The 26,308-nt window shown below is 36.3% G+C and overlaps 1 protein-coding gene across 16 annotated transcripts in view; it reads right to left on the bottom strand.

The window, feature by feature from the left end:
• The window catches only part of SOX6 (SRY-box transcription factor 6), a 375,354-nt gene that overhangs the window by 251,664 nt on the left and 97,382 nt on the right, over positions 1–26,308 (bottom strand). For 2 of the 16 annotated variants that reach the window (XM_082059019.1, XM_082059007.1), the window contains exon 1: positions 17,150–17,624. The exons of 13 other annotated variants lie outside the window; for them this stretch is intronic. The gene's annotated coding sequence lies outside the window, so the exon portion shown is untranslated. Of the gene's footprint in view, positions 1–17,149; positions 17,625–23,046; positions 23,109–26,308 lie in introns of those variants that run through there. One more of the 16 variants, XM_082059013.1, reaches the window with a different exon arrangement.

Below are 26,308 nucleotides of genomic sequence, written 5' to 3'. Positions count from 1 at the left end.
GTTCTCTCTTATTACAGATTTTATGTGAAATGTGTATGTTTATGAAGCAAAATAAAAAGACAATTAGCTTTAGAAGTTTGGAGTCAAAGTGGTGCTAAAGCTACACTTTGTACAAAGTCTTCCTGTCTCTGCTGTAAGATTTTTCACCTCAAATACAGCTTGTGCAAAAATTCACATAAAATATTTGCATGATGCTAATTAAGCTGTCAAAAGGTAACTGTGGAATACTACTAGAACCACATCACTGCCAACTTTTTAAATTCCTTGAAAGAGTAGGGTCTCGTGTTCTTGTCTAATGCTAACTTAAACTGAAAAAAAAAATCTTCTCATTTTCATCACAAAACGCCACCCAGGCTTTTATTTAAATACTGTCAGCAGCACAGTACTTCATCTTATCGCATAAAAATATGAAACAAAGTGTGATGCAGAAATATCACATTGATAACTGAACACACAAAAAACTGACTACTGTGACTTGCAGTAAGCATATAAAAGAAACATTTTCAGGAATTTCCCTTAAGGCAGCAGTCAAACCCCAAAACCCATCTTGCTGCTTAGGTTACCTCAGTCCATAGCAGCGTGCCAGAAGGTAGCCAATAAGCTTGCCAGGGTGGCATTATAAGTAAAATGTGAAAAACTGGAGGGGACAATTTACTTATATAAGTATTAGGTTTAGAAGTCCTGCCTGGAGCAACAGAATTAAATCTTTTATGCTTCCAAGAGAGGCACATTTACACTCATGAAATTTTGGAGTAGTTTGGAAGGAAGTGTTAAAGTTTGAAGTCCCGTCTGTCCTCCAGGCTGTGTCTGTCCTTACAAGTCACGGTGCTGCTGCTATATGTTGCACTGGAATGATCCCTATAGCGTCATTGCTGCCAACCTGCTCCAGAAAAGGCTGTTTTTCACTTGTCCCAAATACAGAGGGAAACCAATCTATGTCCAAATGAAGCAAACAAAGAGACACCAGCTGACTGTAAAGGTTTGGGGATGTGGCCATAATACACAAAGTCTTTTGGTGACAGAAGGGGATTTTCTGTGTATGAGAATGGGATGAGCCCAATCTTAAAAAATCAGAATTATTTTACAATGAAGGCATGACAGAGCAGGGAAACAAACTGTGTTCTATATATGCCATTTTAATAAACTGTGGGATGTGACAGTTGGTGGTTTACTGTTAGTTCACACAAAATAAATGAGCATATGCATAAATCAAATTATTATGTTTGTTTCCACTCCTCGCCTTCCACAGCCTGAAGCAATAAGGACAAAAAGAACAGCAAAAATGGAGTTCCCCTGCACCTCTGCACTGTGACATCCAAACAACTGGGCAGTACTGTGCTGGGATACTGAAAAGTCCTTCCTCAGCTGGAGAGAACATGGAGCTGAGAGAGCGCTAAAATATGTGCAGGAGGACACAGTGAAAAGCTCCTCCCCTTTGGTTGAGATGCACTATCTGATGATTGCAGGGGCACTGGCACAGGCCCAGAAGGAAGGTATGGACACTGCAGGGCTGACAATCCCGCCATGTTTATTAGTGGTAAGCTCCAGGAAATGTTCCACATAGCCCTCATAGTTTTCTGGCTTCAGACTTAAATGCATACATGCACATGCTCACACCATCCCTTCTTAAATTTCCTTTGAGGTTTCAGTGTACTGCTATTTTACCCTCAGGAGTGCTTCTTCCCACAACCTCTGCACTACGCTCTTTTCTACCATCCACAATGGCCAGTTGCCTATACTGGCAAGAACGCATTTTGCTGCTACTTTGATGACACACGGCCAAACAGTGAGACATCCAGTATCGACCGAGTGGTCTCGCTGAAGATATCGCTGATCTAAAAGATAAGGAGTCCATTATTCATTCCCTGCTCTCACAGAAAGTACCATTTCCCAGGTCCAATGAGTTACTTATCACCTCCTTTGAGGCCTATAGCTGTACGTGTAATAAGATTAATAAAATAGATCTCAGATAGCTCTGTATAAAAAGACAACTTGAGTAGGGAACAGGAACAAAATTCTAGAAGGGAACTTCTTGTCTCTTTGGAGAGACAGGATCTACATCTGTAAACTGAGCCTAACTGCAAAAGAGAAGAATTCCCATGTTGAGCTGGATTCATACACACATGAACGTGTGTGTGTAGATATATAACTCATGTATATACATGTATATATGTTTCTTTGTGTGTGCATACATTTGTTATATACAAGATTCAGATTCTAAGTACGTGAAAAGAATATGTGATATATCCTTGTGGCTTTCTTCCCTGTACCCTGTTGTCCAGATGTAAGCTGTAAAACACATCCCAGTTCCTTAGAAAGGGAAGTGTCGAGCCAGGCGGTTCAGGCTGAGCTGTTGCAGTTATCACTCCATTGAAAATGAACAACAAATTCAAATAACAGAGGCCGTATTTGATTCTGGATCTTTCGGGGTTTTCTTTGTCTACTTCCCACCCCCACAGTCTCACTTCTCTCCCACCCTTCCCCACTTACCATAAAGTTATGATGCCCTTTAATCATGAATGGAATTCCCAGATTATTATTTTAGAGGCTTAACTGATTCTCCGTGTTTTTAACGTGCTTACCACTTATACAAAGAAGTTTTTTCATATGACTTTCAGCAAATATAGAAATAGGTTTGGAGTCAGTATTCATTTTAATAGTTTTGACAGATAGTCACATATATTTCCAAATATTTCTTTTTTTCCTGATTGCACTTTTGCATCACTCTGCATGCAGTTGCACTACACACCCATGTATAAACCTGAATTTATCACCAGCAAGTAGGATATCTCCATCCTTAAAGTAATTTTTATAAAAACTTATATGACCTGGACAGTGTTCACTGTACAAAACTGTAAATACATGTAAGAGTGAGACTGTTGGCACCTCACTTTGCTTTCTGTGTGTTTATTTCCAGGTAATCTCAGCTGAGAGCTCTCGTGTGCTGTCACTATGGCCAATTTTATATTGGATATTTTTCTTAATACAGATGTGTAGCTATTTTGCCTTTACTTCTCTGTAAATGCCATATGGACAGAAATCATTGAGTCACCAGATCATACATTTATTTTTATGATATATTATGCTGTTTGATGTCATGTTGACATCTAATTGATGTTGGTTTTGCTTTTTTTTGTCTTTGTTTTGTTTCTTGGTTTCAATAAAAAGAGAATTTAAAAAGGGCTGTAGAGTGATGACTTAAGGCACTGACAGACATGAACATAGTACGCATCGCTTTTATGATGTGCTGCTGAGTAATTGGGTATATTTCTAGCTTTAGATAACATATAGGAGACCTCTGAATTTTTACTGTATAGTGAAGTATTTGTGTAAGCCTAGCCTATAACCTCAAAAGATTTTTTTTTCTCTAGCAAGAAGTACATACAGAACGTGTTTTCAATAAGGGCTTAACCCATGATTTAAGAGTCAATAAAGAAAGGTTTTCCATAAAGAAATGAGAAAGCAACAATAGAACTAAAATACAACATACCAAAGATTAAATATGTTCCATCAGCACAAGAGTGTCTTTGTACGGTAAAGAGCAGAAGAGGATGATAAATAGTAAAATGGTATGTATGTCAAAAGAAAAATAAATGCAATTTAGACAAAGTACACACTTATTAACAGAGAACATCATTTACAGTTATTCAGATGGGAGGAAGGCAAGGATGAAACTAGCAGAGAATGTATTTCACAATGTGAAGTCACATTCATCTTGGTTCAGAATTCGCTCCCCCCACTACAGCTGGAAAATAAAAATACCAGTGAAATCCTTGCTAGAATAAAATTAATGCCTAAATGTCCAGTCACCTCAGCAGAATCAGGATTTGACTCAAGGTATATTAAGGTGCAGTTTTACTAAGCAGACCTCCTGGATCACCAATGGGAACAGGTCCAGGCTTCCCCCCTGGTTCCTGCAGTGTACACGCTGCAGACAGCACCAGCTCAACAGCCTTGACACCCACCAGCCTTCTTAGACAGCCGCTCTCACTCATCCTCCTGCTGAATGGCGAGTGACAGGGCAAATAAATGCCTGGGGCTCTTCCAGGTGGCTTTACCAGGCGCTGGTTTTGGGGACACAGAGAAGGAGGGAAGGAAGGAGGGAAGGAGGGAGGGAAGGAAGGAGGGAAGGAAGGAGGGAAGGAAGGAGGGAAGGAAGGAGGGAAGGAAGGAGGGAAGGAAGGAGGGAAGGAAGGAGGGAAGGAGGGAAGGAGGGAAGGAAGGAGGGAAGGAAGGAGGGAAGGAAGGAGGGAAGGAAGGAGGGAAGGAAGGAAGGAAGGAAGGAGGCACTTTGGAAACAAGTGCAGAGACCAGGTTAAGCTTAGACCAGTGAAAGGCAGATTAACCTGCCTGACAGAGTGAATACTCACCCAGCACCTGCAGAAAGCTACCATTTGAAACTAACTGAAAGGTTGCAGGGAAATCATTTCTGCCTGGTAATATGCTATGAGAAGATTTTGGGAGCACCTCCTCTCTGTTTCCCAGAAATATTACAAAAATGGCCAGATGTAAACCTAGTATTTTAAACATTTCAAGTTTTGAACTAAAAGGATGCAAATATGTTATCAGATTCTATTGCTCCTTGCAGAACCACAGGGTTTCCCAGCAGTGTTCCAATCCAGCCTGTTTGTGAAAACTGGTGATTCACCTTCCATGAAGAAAAGCAACTACAACCAAGTACATATATAACACAAATGAAAATACAAAATGGAAAGAAAATCACCATTTCATTCTGCATACAAGAAGCATCTTACAAGATAGCTCCATAAACACTGCCCACGATACTCTAATATTTCCAAATAAACTGACTCAAAATATATATGGATGTATAAGAGAGGCAAAAAAGGTAAACTTGAAACGAAGAAGAGAGATTGGGGAAGTTGTAAATTAAGATTAAACAAAGTTCAAAACATAAATGTTTGTTCAGTATTAATTCTAAAAATTGCTACCACTCCTACTTTGCATACATAATTACACCCAAAATTGGAAAGAGGAACAGAAAGAAAACGAGAGTTATAATTCCATCAACAATTATCTGGAGAAGATGGAAATTTTTTGAGATTCACTCCCCTGATATATGGTGTCAGTAGAAACCAGACAGGGAATTAAAGCCTATAATTCACAATATGCATGTTTTTACTGCACATGACACATAAATCTAAGGACAAAGTGGTAGATCTGAAATACACATCTCAAAACACGCATCCTCAAAGCTCCTTCTTAACTACCTCTCTCAAAATCCCAAGCTGTCCCAGAAATATTTTGGTTATGGTCTAATCTACTCTACATGACCTTTGCAGAAATGATTCTTTGCAACTCTGGCAAGTTTATTTTTCTACCACTTTCGTCAGATGAATGACGACTCCTTCTATTTGCAAGGAAGTTTGCAGAATCTCTGTATTATAGGACTATTACTGCCAGAACTCATTTAGCTCTTGCTGTGTTCTGAAAGCTAGAAATTATAAACACATATCTCATTCAAGATAGTACATACAAGCACAGAAATAATACAAATTATTTCAGTAATGTACATTATAACTACAAAAAGAATGAAATCAGAAACCTTTATGAACACCAGACAAGAGCCTCAATTCTTAAATCATCACCTCACACAACTTTTGGTTTTTTTCTAAACTCACTTTCATTTTTTTGCCTATTAAATCCAATTGCTATACAAGTTGGTGTTAGATTCTCTTGCAGAAATTTACTGATCCAGTTTAAACCATATTATCCTGACATAACATATTATATGGCAGTATAGTGTAGCACCATAGAGACCTATGCCTTGCTCAAATGAGTTGCCATCTTGAGACTCCTACAATTTTTACCTCCAGCCACCAATCGTCTTCAGGATTTTACACTTTTCTAAAACAGATATTTCTACACCTTCTAATTAATCGTCAAGTCTGTGTGCACTATAGGACATGGACACAAACATTTAAACAGAAATGCTCCACTGTAATTCTAAAAGCATGAAAAATATTTCCAGAAAGATAATAAAGGAATAACAAAACTTAAAAATTAACTGGGTATTCCCACTTCCTAAATCTGGAGATGGAAAACAACACTTCACCTTTATCAAGATGGCTTAGTAGTTCTCTCTAGTAATGCAAGAATGAGAAGACATGAAGAAGTCAAGTAAATACATAAGAATGAATGTAGTAAAAGGAGAGAGAATCCTTCTAACTACATCATGGACAGTGTCAATAAATGTGAATTAAGTAAATTTCCTCCCCTAAAAAAATCCCAGAGAAGTATATAAATTATTCGCAGTATTATTATCACTCCGGCAACGTAATAATGTATTTGTTTCATTAACAATCCATTCCCTGTAATTCTAAGAACTACAAACTGAATTATGATTGTCACACCAACACAATCTAAACTACGAACAATACTATCACTAAGAAGTATCCGGGTTTTTATGAAAGTTTTGAGGAGGTAATCTGATTTTAAGACTGTCACACTTTTAAGCAAATGTAAATTGACTTAAAGTAAACATTGCAGGAGGGAGCTCATGCTCTAGGCTTCACCAAGCAATCAGCAAGGCATCTGACACGCTACAGAAAACCTGCAAAATCCAGCAAATAAATCATGTAACACCCATTCAGTATCCTACAAAGCACACAGTGGGGAGCTGACACATTATTAACTGACTGTAATTTTCACAAACTGTAACATACTAAGAGCTTTATGACATACATGTGGTGAAATATATTTTTATATATTATAAATGCACATGTTTTTAAAGCACATTAATCAAGGTACTTCCATGAAATCATTGGGTCATGTTTGTTTTCAAGTCAGTGGCATAAAAAAATGTTTATTACTATAGCAGGCAGACTTGGGAAGCACCTCCATCTCATGACTTCACTCTAACAAAATCACAAGCTTTTGGTGATGTGGTCGTACTATGTTACATGGCAAAGGGACCAACCTGAGCAACAGAGGAGATAACCTTGGGACAGCTTATTATCCCAAAGCGGTGCTTCCCTTGAATATGAGCTTTTATATCAAATTATATTTTATACAAACTTGCTGAAAATCTGCTCTTTCAATGAAAAAAAAAATCCACAAGGGACAATACAGGTTCCAGGGAAGCCCTAATGCCATCCAGAAGGAAAGAACTGAAGATGACATGACACAGACCTCAGCTTTCAACCAAAGCATCTTTCCTTTTGCCTTAGTAAAGATTTATACAACTTTACAGATGCAAACCTCACCTGCCTCTTTCAGGAACAGCAAAAAGCAATTCTGCAAATGACAGAACATTGGCTTTTGAATCCTTATATTGTTCTGTCATACACAGGAATAACTTGAGGTCCCAAAGGTTTGTGGCAGAAAATGGCATTTTGCCAGCTGTCATTACTGCCTGCCAACCTGTAGATGATCTTCATGTACTCTACTTCATCTGATACTTTCATATTTACAACCCTTTACAACTCAGCAGTTTCTATTTAAATAAAAGTAGACGAGATTTAAAAAAATAAACCTAAAGTAGAAAATACAGGCTAGATGTGAAAGCTGAAAGCATTTTCCTCTCTATTGTTCATTATTCTTTAATGTATCATTCTCTTCCTGCATGTAGGCCAAAAAAAATAAATCCAATGTAAACACGAAAGGCAAATACTTTTGAAGGCCAAGCAAATATTTGAAAGGCAAAAAAGAGATTCTGCTTTTATCTCTAGATCACCCTACAATTTAATGGTTACTGGAGAGGGGTTTCTCTCTCTCTCTCTCTCTTTCTTTCTTTCTTCTCCTTCTTTCTTCTCTTTCTCTTTATTTCAGGAAATGCAGAAGGGGCAGGTCCACACTTCACAGTTCATAGGATAGTTATCAACCTATAAACTATAACCATGGGTTAACAAAGGTCAGATAACTATATTATGCTTGTTATCAGAGCAGAGGAAAAAAATTGCATTATCAAAAGGCTACAATGCAACAAACAAATGTGTTAAAAATCTTGATCCAATATTATTTTTCAACTATGAAGATTATGTGCCTGACCTTGTAATCTGATGTATATAATTTATGAACAAAATGCAGATGCTTTATGGAGCTTAATGGTCTTTATGAGGTTTCTTAAAATTAAAGTAACACCACTCCATGGACTAGTGAGAAAGACTTGGGCCTTTGGCTATGTCAGTAGTATTAAATAATACCACAATATAAGAAAAATTAATACCTGCTAAAATGGTAAAGCTGGTAAACCGTTAGCAGGAAGCCCACAATCACCTAGTAGAAACAGTAAATTACTAACTAGCTGAGTATACAGTATACAGATTTCAAAAAAGTTGCTTGGTGGGAATAAAGCTCTTGAAACCAAAATGGAAAACAAGCACCTTTTTTTGTCACCTTCTTACTAGTCCACAGTTCTCAGGTCACTACTCAACACAAATTACAAGTGTTCAGTGGTTCAATAAAATGGGTTGATGCTCTCAGGCCAATAGCAAATCTTTACCAAACACACGTGAATCCCAGCAGTTCCTCAAGACAGATACTATCTGGTCCCCTCATTCAGAGTAGGATCATAACATATTGTTGGAAATACAAATGAAAGCTACATCAAGGGCCTCACCTATCTTATGAGTAAAAAATATCTGCTGAGTTCTTTATGGTGTAACCTTTCAAGAAACACAAATTGAAAATAAAACCTCTGTAACTCCTTATAATGAGAACCAGTGCTTTCTTAAATTGTATGCAAAATAAATAAATTATAAGTAAAATAAAGCCATCAATGGTAACATTAGTAAAAATACTGATGCATTAAGGTAAGGACTTTTTATAGCAACAACTAGAGGGAGAGGAAAAAAAAAAAAAAAAAGCCCTACTGTTTCATTTAGTTCTTGCTTAGAGTAGCAAGAAAAGAATAAGAAGGAAAACAAAAGAGAAGAATATACTGATCAAGAAAGAAAAGGAGAGCTCTGTCTCAGAGCTCCACAATAAAATACAGTCTTAGCCTCTGTCTATGAGACAGTATTAAGTAAGTATATATACCGTGAGGTAGAACTTTCAGCTTAACTAGTTAGCTGGTGAGAGTGAAATTTGTTACATCAAAAGGACAGCATTTGGTAGTTTGCCCCAAAATCCATTTCTATAATAAGGTTAAATGGCGTAATCAATAACTATTCTCACTCAGTTACCCAGTTAGATCTTCTTCTCCTATATAGATAAAAATTCCTGAAAATGAAATATGTAAGTTTAGATTCTTCATTCTGTACTTCTGTGTTGTATCTTACATTCATCAACAGCTGAAGTATGGTATAACATATTATAGCACTTGTTAATATTATTTTCAACCTGCAAGTGTTCTTCTAAACACTAAAATAAATTTATGGCATTACAAAGGATTACATTCCTCTGAATTTTCAACTATATTTCTCTGGGTAATTATGGACTGATAGGGGTTATTTAAGGATCATCAGCTATACGACTTTTAAAAAAAATGTACGAACAAATATATTTCAGCAAAAAGGTCACTCAGAATGTAAACAAAAAAGAAGTGACTTTGGGGTTGATCACTTGCCCACTGACTTCAAGGGTGTAAGAAAACATTTTATATATGTTCAAGCTATAAAGTAGGTGTATTATCTTCTATTTGACAGAAAAGTTATAAACACTCCTTTTAACTAAAGAGGCTTGATTGGCATAGCAGGATTAATACTAAAAAAATTGATTAATATTTGCTTACTCTTGTAGGAAATATTTATAGATACAAGCTATAAAATAACAAAAATCTGGTCTCTAGCATTTAAAAAAAATCTAATTAAGCACCTGAAAGATATTTTGATTAGGTTCATTTTCACTTTTCACAGTGCAACATCACGTTAAAAGATTATGCTATTCCGCAGGAGAAGGCAACAGAAACAAGAAGAAAAGGAATTATGTTGCAGACTACCACCTAAATTAGGGGACACCAGCCCTTCACAGTGAGATTTATTAAGATCATGAGCATGGTACTACTACAGATATTGCCAGGAACCTCATTTTCTTGTGCCTTTTCTCTTGAAGCCCTTGTAAAAGAAATAAAGGTGGCAAAGAACATTGATATGATCGCTATAATCTCTAAAAGCAATTTTATAAATATCTTAGGTAGTAAGCAAACATGTACAATGTCTAATTCTCTATCTGCTTAGTCTTAGAAATCCTGAAAGTACCAGGTAGAACGCCAGGATGGCTACAGGTCCATTTCTATGCTAGAACAGAGCCATGTCTTTCATAAGTAAAGCTCCTGACAATAGCCTGGAAGACTCATAAGCATTCTAGTCTACTACCGATTTCATCAACGAATTCTCAATATTTTGGCTGATAGAGGATTACTCCTCTAAATTCTAGAACACCACCTCCGAAAATAGAATGATATGTAAGCTAGGCAATACATATAAAGAAGGGTGAAGTTTTGTGCCTAATATTAATATGAAAATTATATAGGGCATTACTATGCATATGTGCATAAATGACCATTAGACAGATGCATGTGTATGTTCACATATGTATACATGCAAATAAATGTACATATTTGCATACACAGAAGTACATATGAATAATGGACAAAATGGGCTTGTATGCATGCATGTGTATTTGTGCATATTTTTATATACAGACCTACATAAACATGTCAGTAAAAAAAAATATATTCGCTGTATATAACTATATGTTGTTTAGACAAACACACCTACACATTATATGGAAAGAATTCAGTAAGCTAATTGTTATCAACAGAGACTACAGTAACTGATATAGTGTATTATATTGCAGCATCGCTGTTTGCTCACAATTTTTCTAAAACATGGATCATTTCCTAGACTGGGTCTGAAAACTACAGGACAGGTTTACAAAGTAATATATATTTTTTAATAACAATAAATATTATTTTTTCTTTCAGTTGCTTACTGTGTGGTTCAGTCTCTCTAGACTTGGTTTGTATCAGTCAACCCATTTTGTATGATGTTAATAATTTATGAAGATGTACTCAGACATATGGGAACATTTTTTAAACTAAAAGAGTTGCTGCACTGCTGGAGGTGCAGAAGTAAAATCAGAGCACCACCACTGATGAATTAAAATTCAACTAAAATTAGTTGTGTTTCAGTAGTACAGGTGAAGTAAAGTAAATCATTCTTCCTACATATCCCTCTATGCTGTTGAAAGTGTGTGGGCAATTTTGTTTCTATGACTTCTATGGTCATCTACCACCTAAGGTATGTTGATTGTACTCTTAAAGGCTAATGGTATGATAGAAAGAAAAAGAAAAAAAGAAAAAAAGAAAAAAAGAAAAAAAGAAAAAAACAAAGAAAGAAAAAAGAAAAAGAAAGAAAAGAAAAAGAAAAAGAAAAAGAAAAAGAAAAAGAAAAAGAAAAAGAAAAAGAAAAAGAAAAAGAAAAAGAAAAAGAAAAAGAAAAAGAAAAAGAAAAAGAAAAAGAAAAAGAAGAAGAAGAAAAAGAAAAAGAAGAAGCAAAAGAGAAAAAGAAGAAGAAGCAAAAGAGAAAAAGAAAAAGAAGAAAAAGAAGAAGAAGAAGCAAAAGAAAAAGAAAAAGAAAAAGAGAAAAAAAAAAGAAAAAGAAAAGCAGGAAAAGGCTCAATAAATGATTTGGTGGCACCAAGCTTCCAGCTTCCTTTCTAATTAATTCCCTGAAAACAACGGTTTTAGGAAAATGGAAAAAATACATTTCTCATACAATGGGGAAATTATTATTGATACTAGCAGATCAAACACTTCTTATTCTTTCCCTTCTTTGCTTGCTATAATGCAAACAGTTAAAAGCAGATAGCAGAAGACAGAGGGCACAGTGACTCTGGATTATATGTCACAGCTGTAGTGTGCAGAGAAAATAACCCTAATAAAGCCCATACACTCACTTCAGAACTGTATCACTATAGCTCAAAGCAGAGTCTGATCCTCCCCAAAACTGAGAACTGCTATTACTGATCATTGGTTTAGTTGACTTCGACATCAATTCCAAAACTTGGCTCTTTCTTTGAAATAAGAAGTCTAGGCAAGTATGCACTGAATTCCTAGATCTGAATCCTGACAAGTAAGCGAAACTTATTATTCTTTTTTTTTTTGTTTTAAACACAGCAGCTGCCTTCCTAATAGGAATTTAAAAACAAAACAATATTTCTCTCCTGCAAGGTTTTATTTGGCCTTTATATTAAACAACACTCTAGATTAGTAATCAGGTTTACCAGACAGTTGTCACGGGGTCACTAACAGCTACTTTGTTTTCCCTCTAAACTGTGCTCTGTCACGCGATGACAGCATTAAACGAACTACAACTGATGCAAAAAGTAGAAAGAAGAATCAACAAACTGAAATATTTCTCTCAAAGCAGAAGCAGTCTATTGAAAAAGCACAGACAAGAACGATACAGCATGAGCACTAGCAAACCATATATATTACCTCGATGAATGCTAAAAGCTTGCCCTGGTAAAGCAAGAAGAAAGACATGTGATTTAGCTCACATTTTTCATGCAAAAATTGGGATGTATGCTTCCATGCATGACTTTTTTAAAATCCAAGTTAATAGGGAAGTAGAACAAATGTCTTTAAATTGGAATGAAACAAGTACGGTCGTGAGGAAAAGCCCATTTTGAAGGAAAAAGAACACAAACAGTTAGGATTTCCCTGCTGCAATTCTCACTAAGGTTTAAACAGATGATTCTCCCACTGTAAAATGAAAGGAAAGTCGCATATGCAGAAAAAAGACTATACAGCAGACAAACTGGTATGTCTTGTTTACATCATCGATCCCTGTCCAGGGGTAGAAAGGCCAAAAGGATGTCACTGAGTAGAAGCGGCATCTGTGCATCGTAGCTGCTGTTGAAGCGCCAGCTTTGGCCTCCACCCAGCGCCATGGACTTGGGCTGGTTTGACCTATTTAAGCAGAAGCGCCCTGACAAATCTCCGCTCTGTTCTGAGCGCTGCGGCTTGCCTCTCACGCCGAACACCTGCACATCTCGATCTCACCAGCCTGGTTAGTAAAACAGACCCGTCTGTGGGACAACAGTCAGTCCACTGTCCTTTGGCTCTCACTAGCTTGGGTGAATACAGTTAGAGCAAATTTGGTGTAGGTTTTGTTTGTTTGTTTTTGTGGGGTTTTTTACTACAATTAAAACATCCTATCTAAAGGCTTCGGAATAATTAATAACTGCACAAATACTGATTTGTACTGTCTTTGGAAGAAATACCAACAGATTCTCCTCTAGCAGCTACAAAAATACAAGCAAAGCCCATGTAGTAAAGACAGTCAAGGGATTACATTTTTCAGTTCTACGGATGTTATGTACTATCATCCACTACTACCACAGAACTGGATTCAGATGGTGAAAAATTACACATTTGATTGCTCTGGGATTGAGTAGCTGAAAATAATGTGTCCTCAAGAAATACACTGTTTCATGAGTATGTCTTTTATATATATTAAAAAAAAAAACCAAACCCTATTGGAATATGTTGGATGAAATAAGTAACACATGTAACTCCTACTTCTGATGAGGAAAAAAAGGAAAGAAAAAAATGTTTTCCTCTAACAGTACATGATTCAATTAACTCTTCAAGCTCTTCTCTCTTTGCAGCTGCTTAAAATATAATTACTTTCCTTAAGACAGTAAAAATGCTAGTCCCAAATGCAGAATGAAATCTTACAAGATTTCTCTCTGCGTTATCAGAGATAGACCAAGTGCTAATAAACACCTATGTACCTAAGTGGCAGTTTTGAAAAACACAGAACACTTAGCAGCTTGCACTGAACCAAACCCATGAGGCACTAGGCCTGTTTTATTCAGGTGTTTATACTAGGTTGGTTTAATTTTTCTTTTCAGTTCTAACAGTTTACAATTTATTTTCTTCTAGAAGGAAAGTTCTAATGTTTCTATAATCTCGCCTTAATATTTTGTAGAGATAGATACCTATATGTTAATTTGCCCTGGATTTATACTTTTTCATGGCACAACCTTGTAATTTTACACCAGACCACTCTAAGCTGCTGATGCTCCATAAGGACTCTGGAAAAGCCAGGGTTGTTCACGAGCTCTTTTGGTAATACAACAGCCTGAAGCCTGGCTAAGCACCAGCTGCACCATATTTATCTACTCGTTTATGAAAGAGTTTCCCTCTCATTGTGTGGATAACTGATCTTAGCCATAGCTAATATGATATGAGCTTTCTTGAGCTCTACACTGCATCTTACAACATACTTCAGTGTTATCCATATAGCCTCAGTGAGCCCCTAATGAACTCAAACACATTCTCTCTCCAATACTGTCATCACAGACAAGGTGTGGTCCAAGAAACAAAAGTAACCTGGCCAAGCCTTTGACCTGGCCATCTGCTTCTGTGGACAAGCTTCTTGCTGGTTACCACCAGGTCTTTTAAAAGTAGAGAATCAAGCAACATATTTATGCTCCACCCTTACCCATCATCTCATCTTACTGTCCCAACCACGTAGTGACAAGAACGGCTTGCATGCTGCGGGCTAACTGCTCCAGCAGCCTCCCCTAAATTGCAGCTGTTATTTCCAGATGGATGGCTAGTTACTCAGAGACCTCTGGAAATTCATCACTTCTCAACATTAAGTCTTTAAACAGGCTGAGAGATATAGAGTCTGCATTGAAGAAAATGCAACAGCTTTACTTAAACATGAAAACCTTGCGCAGGCAAACTAGTTCCACTAAATCAGATGACGTTCTTATCAATCTATTCCAGACACTTTTTTTTTTAAATACACAACTGAGAAGCTCCAACTGGCACAAAAGCTGTAGAGCCATGCTGGTAGGGGGAGTTTTTTCACAAGTTACACTATGAAATTTTTTAAACGAGTCACTGGAATGGGCACAAAAATACAGTTTCTGCTTGATATCTTCTGTTTCCGTTTCTTATTTAAGAATATTACTTTCATCACAGTTGATTTAAATAATTATTATTAAATAACAGTTAGTTTACACTGGCTTACATGTGGAGGGGTTCAAGACTTTCTCTTCAGCTGCAGGTCATATTGGGTGATTTAGTATTCTGCCAATAAGCTAATACATACAATAAATTTTAAAATTATTATTATTATAGTCTGACAGTTGGTCCAGTACAGTGAGAGAGCTCAGATGTCAACTACATATACATACAAAATATAATAAATCCTGAAATACTACTTCAAAATCCAACCAATTTGTCTAATTTGTGGGTTAGTACACACATAAGTAAAACAATGACCTTTATCATTCCAAATAGGCATACAGCAACTTTTATTTTGTTTGGGTGTTCGCTTTTTGGTTTGTTTTGTTTTTTCTTTCAATAGCACTACACTAGTTGTTCCTGATGATGTTCCAAGCAGAGCATTCCAAAGAGTCACTCGTGCAGGAAAAGAGTTGAGCAGAACTCTGTTACCAGCTCTTTTCTACTTCTAAGTTTAGCTTTCCTGTTCTGAAGCAAGCATACTTCTCCAATACTAGTTAAACGAACTTATCTAATTTAACTTTCATTTTTTCCTTAAACACCTGAGAAACTTCATTTCTCTAATCAGCTTCATACTTTCCTCTGCTAATTACAATCTTTTTTTTTCTACATATATCATTTCCTGTGTGACAATTTTTCATCATCGGTTTTCTTGCTCTTTATATACTTCCTAGATGCTGGTGTTCAAATTCAGGCAAAGTACCTTATTTGCGTTGTCCCCATTCTCTTTAAAAATACTCAGATAAAACGTTCCACAAGAAGTTATTTGCTTTGTGTATACCTGCATACTTAGTACAGCTTCCGAAATGCCATCACTTGTTGCCCTGATAGCTTTGTCATCAGGAAATTCTAGGATTTTAATTTACTCTAACGTGATGAGCCACCCATGAGAAAAACCGGCCACCAGCTGTCTCTCTGCTCGACTAGGCCAAAGTCACACAGGAAACTACGAAGCCTGTCAGACAAAGGCCACTTCCCCGTTTCACTTGCCTCACTGCCTGTTCTTCCCTTCTTTCCATTTCTTCTTTGCCCTAGGCCGTATCTGAATCCCCTTCTCAAAATCAAAAGGTTTCTTCCTTTCTGTATAGCTCATGAAAGGTTACCACATAGAACTAAATTGCCACAGGGGCTCTGCCTTCAGATTTGGGTTACTTTCAGTTTTCATTTGTATTTGTATCCTTGTATCACCACAATCCCTTTCATGTAGCCTTCAGGCTATTTCATAGATATAGGCTAAAATCTGGAGATATTAAACTCTTTTCCATCAAGACAGATGATGTATTAACATCATTTACATATTGAATCCCAGCCTACGAGCAAATCAGGATATTTTTAAAAGCTACTAGTTTATGTGACAGCACACAACTTAGGAAAAGTCATTAAATACTGTACACAGACTTTCTAATTTCTACAGTATTAGACAATGAGTTAAAAGATCTTACACATCTCTCTTATAACAAAATAGTGAAGGCTACATTGAAAAAATAAAAGTTCATTACACCTATTGATTAGTATCAGCAGCACAAATAGACAAATTTCAAAGTTTTCCCAAGACAGAGCTTTGAGTCTTCAGAAAATCACCAAAATTATAAGAAGATTATGTTTAACTGATCTAATGGTTTGGTTTGCATTTCTCTGTATAAACACAGTGATATGTTTACCAAACAGCCATTTCCTTCTAACCCCAGATCATAGATTTTTGAAACAGCACCAAAAAAAGTTTGATAATGAACACAAATGTGTTCACAATATCAAAACAAACTTCAATAAATCATTCATACAGTGTGAAAACTGAAGTCTCATAACTGTGAATGAAAGAGTTCTGCAACAGAAAAGTTTCCATAAACCTCCACAATATGTTCAAGCACAACTAGACAGACTTACGTAATATATTAGTTTGCAATTGCAAAGGACTCTTCAGGTTTTGTAATCAGCTCTCACACTTAACCACAAACAAGTAAAGAATTATCATGATTTTTCACAGTTAAATACATTGCATAGCTTAGAAATATATCTTCTTACAAAAGTTAAAGTACAAATTTAATTTCTTTCATTCATTTGACTAAACTGAGGATCAACATATGCTGTTACATATGCTCATAGATGAAGTAAATCAACAAAGATTCTTTTTAAAACTAAACATTCTTACAATGAAAAACAGAAAGAAAATACTTTATTCCTTTGGGAAGATGTTTAGCTTACCTGGCTTTGCCATTCCACACCGACAGTCTGAACAATATTATCAGTTCTTCAGGTACTAATTCTTGCTAACTGGAAGGATATTTTCTCTCTTGCTGGATTAATAATCAACTTTCCTGATAGTTCATTTGTAATTCTCTGCTGGTTAACCCTTTGCAGGGTTCCCATTCTGAACTAAGCAGCCTACACTGTTCAGTTCATTTTAATACAAAAATAACAAAACACCTGATAGTACACACATGACAATCAAAGAGCTAAAGAGAAAGTTTAACAATATATTATCTTAAAAGCCTAAAAGCTTACAAATACTTAAAATAAGACTTGCTTTCTCTTAAAGATTCTACTTACTAAGCCTAAGAGCCAATAAACCAATGCATCAACAAACTAAAAGCTGTAAAGTCCAATGGCTCACACAACAGCACACTCTCATGAAGCTAATGCTCAACCTCTCATCTTCAGTCTACGTGTAAATATGACACATGCCTGCTGAATTCTGAAAATAACATATTTTATAATTGAACAGTGTGCTGAGAAATTACCACAGTTATCAGTTTGTGCAAGGCCGTCCATCTGTGTTGTCAGAAAGCAAGAGCAAGAGTGGCCAGGAGTAAAACTGAGATAAGAGAGGCCCAGAATAGCTAAAAAGGGGAGTTCAAATAAGGTCAGAACACTTTAAGATCGAATACCTAATAATTACATGTAATGTTATTTTTCAAAGGTAATAGTAGCAAATTACATACATTTTATCAGTTTCATAAGAATTCAATACATTTTGGCAGCTGTGTTGTGAAATGAGTAAAAATATTATAAAACAAACCCAGTAAAGGAGTTTAGAGATCTAGTATAGGAGGGTGAAACATTCTGGAAATCCTGACCTAAAGAAACAAGGCTTTGTTTGAGGGATATTAAGATGACTTGGCTTTTAGGATGCTCTAGGAAAAATATGAGAGATGACAGTTCTATTCACTAACAGAAATGCTTTCCTAGTAAATTGTGCTATAGCAGTACTGTACTGCAGTACTTCTGTTTTTTCCTTAGACAAAGGGACAGAGCCTCCGAAAGTTATTGGGTAGCACAGAGGAGACTTATCTGTTTCCCTTTGCGTAAGAGCAGCCCTATAGAACATCTGTTTTTATACAACTGTAAGTTTCTGCTCTGTCTACTGCTCTCTCTTCTGTAGCACCTAATGTAGTTTTCTGTAAACTTTCTATGATATGTGCTGTAGAATTTACGATAAAATGCTACAAAGTGTTGAAGCAAATTTATTTCATATTTATAGTTAATTTTATTCTGTGTGTGTTTGAAGGAGAACCTTTTAAGAACACCAATAATGTGAGAAAGCTACAACAACTAAATTTATTGTTAAGTATCACATCAGTGGTACTCCTGGGGGCTCCTCTTCATGGGAAGAAAGCTTAAACAACATTTTCTAACACATTGGATTGCTTCCCAGAGATGTGACGGCCTACAGAGGCTGTGCTGAACAAAGCAGGCTGGAATAGGAAGTCAGTAAACAACCCTTTTCAGAGGATGGCCACAAATAAGTGCAACTTTGTTTAATAAAGGCAAATTCTGGTTGTCTTTTGTGCTTTAGAAGGTGCATTATCTTTCTCTCCTGTTCCACCTGACTAAACTGGTGGTATCTCTTCTATCACCTGACTGCGTGGTTGGCTGGAAATAATGGGACAAAACAATCCTCTATTGTTACAAGAGACAATGACCTTTCATGTCCTTGGAGCTTGCCATGACCTTTCATCTCTCCTATCCTCCAATGGTCTCTCCTAACAACCAAAACTACACCCCGTTAGGCTGAATTCCAGATTGTCATAAAAAGCCCCGTCCTTTCGAAACAAAACCAATTTTTACACCAAGGTGGAGGAGAAACACAGGTCCATTGTTCCCGCACAGATGGAAGTTAGAGTTACTAAGGCAACAGCTCTAATCCCCCTTTTTACCACCTTTTTCACATCATTGGCCTATCAAGTGTGCTACCTTTTAACTCATAAGCTCAAAAGCTGGTAGTCTAACTGACTGCCCTAATTAGCTACGATTTTCACAGTACAGACAACATGATGAGCTAATCGAAATTTGCAAAATAATGACGTACCTCCAGCAAATATTCCTCCTCCTGAGGCCCAGTCTTAGAATAACAATAATGAGACCATTATTAGAGGAGGGCATTAAAATGCTGCACTGCTGCTAAACAGAGAACTTAATTGTTCTGGTCTTGTCCATTGAATCAACAACCTATTGTTGTGGACTTGAAAAATAAAGGACTGGAGAATGGGTGCCATAATGATTGGTCTGTGCTGCCATACCAGCACTCTGTAGAATTGTTTTCCTTTTGAAACTCTTGATGGACTAGTAGTTTTGTTTAAAAGTAATATAAAAGGCAATTGTCTGGATAAAAAGTCCTATTTATTGAAATCTTTAGAAGCAGTTGCATGGATTTGTTCATGACCCCCAAGATGAAAACATAGGGGCCATAATAATGCTATTTGTAGAGACCACTGCTTGTAGTGACACTAGATAACGCTGTCCTGTCTGGCTCCTGCAAAAGGAAGGAAGGCATTTCCTTTGCAGACAGAAATCACGACAGAAGGTCAAATAGTGGACAGACTCAATTCATCTGTAAGAAGGAAGATGTTACACTAAAAAAAAAAAAAAAAAACACACAAAAAACAAAAGCATTAATATATTGGGTCACCATTTAGAGTTCTGGTTTTAGATCAAACTGACAAAGGTATGCCTAAGACAGTCAATATCCAGCACTTTTTTGTTCGCTTAGATGGTTACATACTAAAATAATATACCTTATATTTTTTCACATCTTCTGCAGTATTACACCCTAAACTTTGTCATTGGGAAACTGAATAATGTAACTTGAGATGTAGTGACTCAACCGATATAAATTGTAACATATTGTTCGCTTAGGATATTCTTCATTTAAAATTGGGGCTGGGAATAAGAAATGTATAAAACCTCTGGAATATCTTTAATTTTTTTTTAGTTGATATGAAAGTAAAATCTACAGTTTTTCACAAAATGTTTAAGATAAACTTGATCTTGAGAAAAAAAAAATTATCCCAAATAAAAAAAATCATATTTTTATTACATCAAATTATTGTTAATTAACACTGTCATGGACTCCTCTCAATTTCACTGCAATAGAATAGTTGAAAAATTATAAGCAATAACCAATTTACACTTTGGAACAAAAACTAAAATCATGGCTTACTGTATGTTTTTTATACTTAACTCTCTTAACATACAAATTGCTCAAAAATAGACTATGACTCTAAGTTAATATAAACAACAGGGAACTGTAGAATTTGGCCATGCAAGAGTAGCCATTGGTACTTTGCTATTTATTTCAATGGGAAAAAGTTTAGGTTTATTCTTTTTCTTATTCTTGTCAACATATTGTAAATCAAGAAAAAAAAAAAATGTGAAAAGGAAAAGAAAAAAATGAGGAAGAAAATGTAAAGGTTAACCCAAAAGGCATTTTCAGCAGTCCTTAGAACTGCTCACATAATGTAAAGATGTCTTGCATGTACTCACAGAACACATTTTCTTTAAACTCAGGCTTTTTTCTGTTGTAAATTGAAAAATGCCTAATATAAAGAAGTATCAAACTGTAAATAAGACCTCTTGCTTCATTCAATCCATGCTTTGCTTCATTTATCTTCATCTTGTTAGGCTAAATTAATTAACAATCTCTGTGTTGCACACTTTCTCTTTTCATTACATCAAATAATGGCCTGGATATGGGAGAAAACCCTCACCACAGGGATCTTGAAACACTACCTTGAGGAAGCGTCTCTTACATATGTATTGCTTTAGTTATATTAACTATCTAGATGTTACGATATTTATTAAATGGATTCCTCATTGCTTTAAAATAATCATCCTGATTTTTTGATAAATAAAAATATTTTTTAAAAATCAGAGACTTGCATAAGATCATGTTTACAATTTGTAAGCTGCAAGTATTAAAGAAAGTAGCTATATTCATCAATAGTTTTACTCAATGCTTTATTTAATATAAAAAACCTGCACTTTAATACGTGTTCTGACCAACTGTGTATACAGTCCCAAACATATCAATGTGTCAAATTACTCAAACCAAGTTGCTGTATGATTTTTCTGTGAATGTTCTGTATATAATTAATTGGATGTCTGGGACAGTTTTGTTGGTAAATCTGGTTATTTTAATACTGTAATGTGCAATGTGCTAAACTATTAGGCAAGTTTTCTTCCTTTAGCCTACATTATGGCATCTAGAGCAAAAGGACAAAACAGTAAAGCCTTTTTTAATCTCACCCTGATCAAACAACCCTCTTTCTCCAATCACAGCTTTGTGCGTGATATCTTTCTGCTAGTGTTTCTTATTTAATTAAAACAGACACTGACAGAAGGACATGGATTAGGACTGTAATGATGCATTTACTTAGATTAATCGGAGGCTCCTTTTGGAGTAATGGCTTAAACAAAGAACAAAAGGAAATTGTTATGAAACAGCCTTTTATCCCAGGCAAAGGTCACATTATGAGGTTTTTAATTTTGTCAGCCTCTGTTATATTGGGTCTTGCTACTGGAACATGAGAAGCGCTTCTCTCCCTCTCTCCCCCGAGCCAAGCCAGTTATTATAATACAGCCATTAAAGCTGCAAATTAAAATGTCTGACTTTAAAACAGGTTGCTTAGCTTTCAAAACCCTCTAATTAGCATGTTGTGCATTGTTGTGAAGGAAAGAAACCTAAAATGTTAATGACCTGCTGCCAGGTGACCACACTGCTGTGCAAAATAATACAGAGCCTTTCAAGTAGTAGTAGTAATAACAATAATACCCAGCTCTTATGAATTACCCAGCTCCAGGTCCACTCTGCACCACATGTGCTTAAAGAAACAAGTGTGCATCCAGCCAAAGATCAGAGTTCAGTAGTCAGCAAAATAAATTGTTGTATGTTAACTGGGAAGAAGTCTGTGCCCATTCAGACACTGTAAGGAAAGAGAAAAACATTTGAAACCATCATGGCCCAGGTGGTACTTGGAGAAAAGCATGGAACAGAAAATTCTTACCCTCTCAGACAGAAACTAAGGATTCACTTTCGTAAATCTCAAAAGAGCCAGCCCCAACTCGCTGTGATGAATTCTGCTTCTGTGCTTTGTTCACAAAAAGGCAATAATGTATTAAAAGGCCTGCAAATACAGGTGTATTTTTGTCCTTTCTTGGTTTACTGTTCACTGCAAAAAGTTCAATGAATACACAAAATCAAGCTAGAGCTGCCAAATAGCGAAAGTTTTCCACAAGTCTTCTGATATTTTCTTAAAACATGTTACAGGAGAAAGTCTGATAATGTGACTTCAAAGACCCAAACCAAATAGAAAGCATTCTCTGAAACCTTATGGTACTTGAAGCAATCTTTTGAATACTTGAGTTTCAGCAAACTTACTTCACACTAAATTTCAAAAGAAAAGAACTCTCATTTTCCAGTGACAAAACATATCATAAGCAACTTCCTTTTCTGGTATCATAGTTGCAAAAATATTAATTAGTCTTCTGCACCATCTAAAATGTACACAGACCCAACCCTTCTCCAGTGACAGCGTCCACATCTCTGGCAAGCTGAAATGTCACACAGTACCTAGAGGCCACAACCTGATGCCAACGAAGCAGCCAAATCTTGCTGACACTGCCAGCATTGGGTCCAAACAACAGCAGCAGAGGCTGGTCAGCACCCCAAAATATACCTTCCTGAAAAGTCCAGAAGAACTAGCTGGGCAGTCAAGATCAACCCCACTTGATCTTCTTTTCACCAACAGTTAAGAAAAAAAGGCTTTCTCTGTAACTTGACATCCTTGCCATAAAGATCCTGGTCCAACCCCCTCCAAACATACCAGGACACCGTGACATCATCCTTCACCTGATCACAGCAGTCTGAAGTTGGATGAGATGTTGTGAAACTCTGCTGGCCTTGATGTCAGCTCATTCACAGAAGGCTCCCTCCCTTCAAGTGATCCTTAATTGACCAGTAAGGGACAAAAATTACTGCAAAGGGGATTTTCAATCATTTGTAATCCCTTATTGCATTATGTTTTATTTAAAAGTTCATCAGTCCAGAGACAAGGTACTATGTGATTCCAAATCCCAGTGTCCGCAAAACCGCTACTCAATGGAAACGACAATTTAGTTCTTTTCTAGATAAACTACAAACAGGCCAGGTTAAGCAGATTACAATATATAAAAGACCATGGGTGTGGCTTCATCTCAAAGCCATGTGTCAACACTCTGCGTTGCTTAAAAAAAAGACAACTTGCGCTTGTAAATATTAATACAATTACATGCTAGTTACTGAGATGACCTACATAAAAAGGGAAAATAGACTTCTTTTCAAATATACAAATTTCAGTTTACTTGACACTCAAACACCTGAGCTGCTTAAAAGGTGGCAAACAAATTCTGGTAAATAAAATGTTAAGAAAATTAGCTATGTAGTAGTATTTTATCCAATTTAAAAAAATGCTGAACTTCACAATAGTCTCCTACAACTTCAAGATATCAGCGTCATCAGCCAGTGCCACCATTTATTTATTTTATTTTAACTTCTGTTCTGCCAAGATAATCACATCATAAGATACGACAACCTGTTTTCACAAACACACATATCATTCACTACTGTTCCTTGGCTGCCTCTTGGTTGTTATTTTTTCCTGAATAACACCACCTCTGTGAGACAGAAAACATACTGCTAAGTTTATTTATTTAAAAAAAAAAAAATCGCAAACATCTAATGAAAAACAGACTGTGCGAAGTGATAGGTTGTGCTATCCTTTAAAACTCAGAGTCAGGAAATTACCATCATTTTCACTTGTGGCTGTGCACATATTATGTTTGTAGAACTCATCCTGACAGTGTATTTTAAAGGCATCTTGCGATGGCTACTGCATTGATATGTACAATGCAAATACACAATTTCCCAGAAGTTCTATTTGTTCCTTAAAATATATGAAGTATGCCAATACTCTTTTAGTGAACAAGTAATAAAATCTGCATTAGTATCCTACACAGAATGTGAATTCATGCTTTAAGATCAGAGCTGCTTAGATAGCAAATTATCCGCATCATTTCACATTTAACAGCTAGAGAGCTGTCCAGGTACAGTCTGGATACACTCAGCATTAGAACAATCAGTGTCTACATGAATACTGTACTTTGTGTCCTGTGTTTTTTTCTGAATAGCCATGTAGTACATAGAAATATATGTAAAAGTACAACAGTAATCCAGTAATCCAAGTCTTCAATGTAGGAGTCTGACAAGAGTCAGGCTGTCACAGCAGCAGCTAGTGGGATGGCACGGTGGAAACACTAGTAAAGCAGTCAAATACTCAGCAATCATGCTGGTTTGGTGCAGAATAAGACACTGATTGGGACTTGATACATTACGAGTTCAACTGGGCCCATTAAAGTACATCTCTGAGTAACTATAGCGCTCTGTCATGTTGATCCTGGAAACTCTGGTGGCCAATACAGCACAGTAGAGGCAATCTATTTTCTCATTTCTTTGAACAACGCTTTCACACACCCAAGCAAAAGTCACAATATGCTCTGCACTGATGCATAGCAGACTAAAATGTATTTCTAGGAAAAAAATCCTTAAGTCATTGAGATGTCACATGGAATAATGTAAGTATATTTGACCCAAAGACATGAAGAAAAGGGAAGTCAGTTCCCTCTAAATATGCTTTTTTATTCAAGTAGCCCCACAGATTACTGTATGTGGTGTGTGTGTATATATATATATATATATATATATATATGTGTGTGTGTGTATACACATACATAAAATTGAACCTGCATAACATGGAACTATACCTATGGAACTAGAGAACCCATGTAACATAAGAGAACCCGTGTAACAGTCAGACAATGGAAGCCAATCCTGTTCTTCACATTACCAGCTTGTGCCCCCAACCACTAGCACTGATTATACAGAACAGCAATTTTCTCTATCTTCATATACTGCGAAACAAGAATAGTTCTTATCTCTGAGCACCAGTAACTGCTCTTTGGGCTTGTCCCATTATGCACAACCTATCTCAATTTTTTCCATGCAACCTTCTTCTACAGGTTCTCCACATTCTATTCCATCTCATCAGTCCATACTGGTATCACTGTATGCACAGCTTTATAAATTTGTCAGATGAGAGAAAGCAGAGCTGTCAGCTATTTTGGTTTCTAAAGGACTGCATTTGGGCCATACAATGTAGCTATTTTTCAGTCCTAAGAACGACAGGATCAAGCACCTTATGTATTTGAATTCAAGTCACTTGTCAGATGACCATATTCACCACTAGAAATTCTTATTACTGTTTAACTTTTCTTACAATCGTAGATATCCTATCTCATTCCGAAACTTCTTTCCCATCTGTTTTGTGATATAATGTAGAAAACAGTGTTCAAATCCCTTATAAGGTTCTTATTTGGTTTTGAAACCATTGCCCCTGCAAACATACCATTGAACTGTTGACCTAATATCTTAAACTCTCTTTGCAACTGGAGTCTTCATGTTTTCACATCTGCTAATTTTTTTAGTGCTGAAGACAAACTAGATAAACAATGGAACAAAAGTCACGCAAGCAGTCAACTCCACTTTCCTGGTTATTATCACGTGAGTTTAGTAACTGATATGGTTATTATATTCCCAACTGTCTTCTGCAAGAGAATGCTGATCTATGCAATTCATCGCTCATTACTCAGTGTCAGAAATTAACTATTTCATATTCTATATAATAGAAAAACTACCTATTTACTTTCAAGTGCAGATAATACACTCAATGAGCATTCAAAAACTATTTTTGTATTCTAGCATGCAAAAGTAGCCTGCACAAATTATGTGAAAATTTCACTGCAATTAAGTGAAAATAACATTATCCATATGAAAATTTGGCTTGCGTCTCACTTCAGAAACACAGGCTAGGTTTCAATAGAAACTGGGCCAAATGTAACTGTTAAGGGATTTCATTTAGCTGGTGAACCCAACATGAAGTAGCTGATACACAGAAACGCATCACACATAGATAATTATAGTGTCATGCTCACAACATATAACCATGTGGTGAACTTCAATACCTCCTCGAAAAATAATTCACTAGGCATTTT

This window comes from Streptopelia decaocto (assembly GCF_964273445.1).
Source record: "Streptopelia decaocto genome assembly, chromosome: 7".
Lineage (NCBI taxonomy): Eukaryota > Metazoa > Chordata > Aves > Columbiformes > Columbidae > Streptopelia > Streptopelia decaocto.
This window is presented reverse-complemented; position numbering and strand designations above follow the sequence as displayed.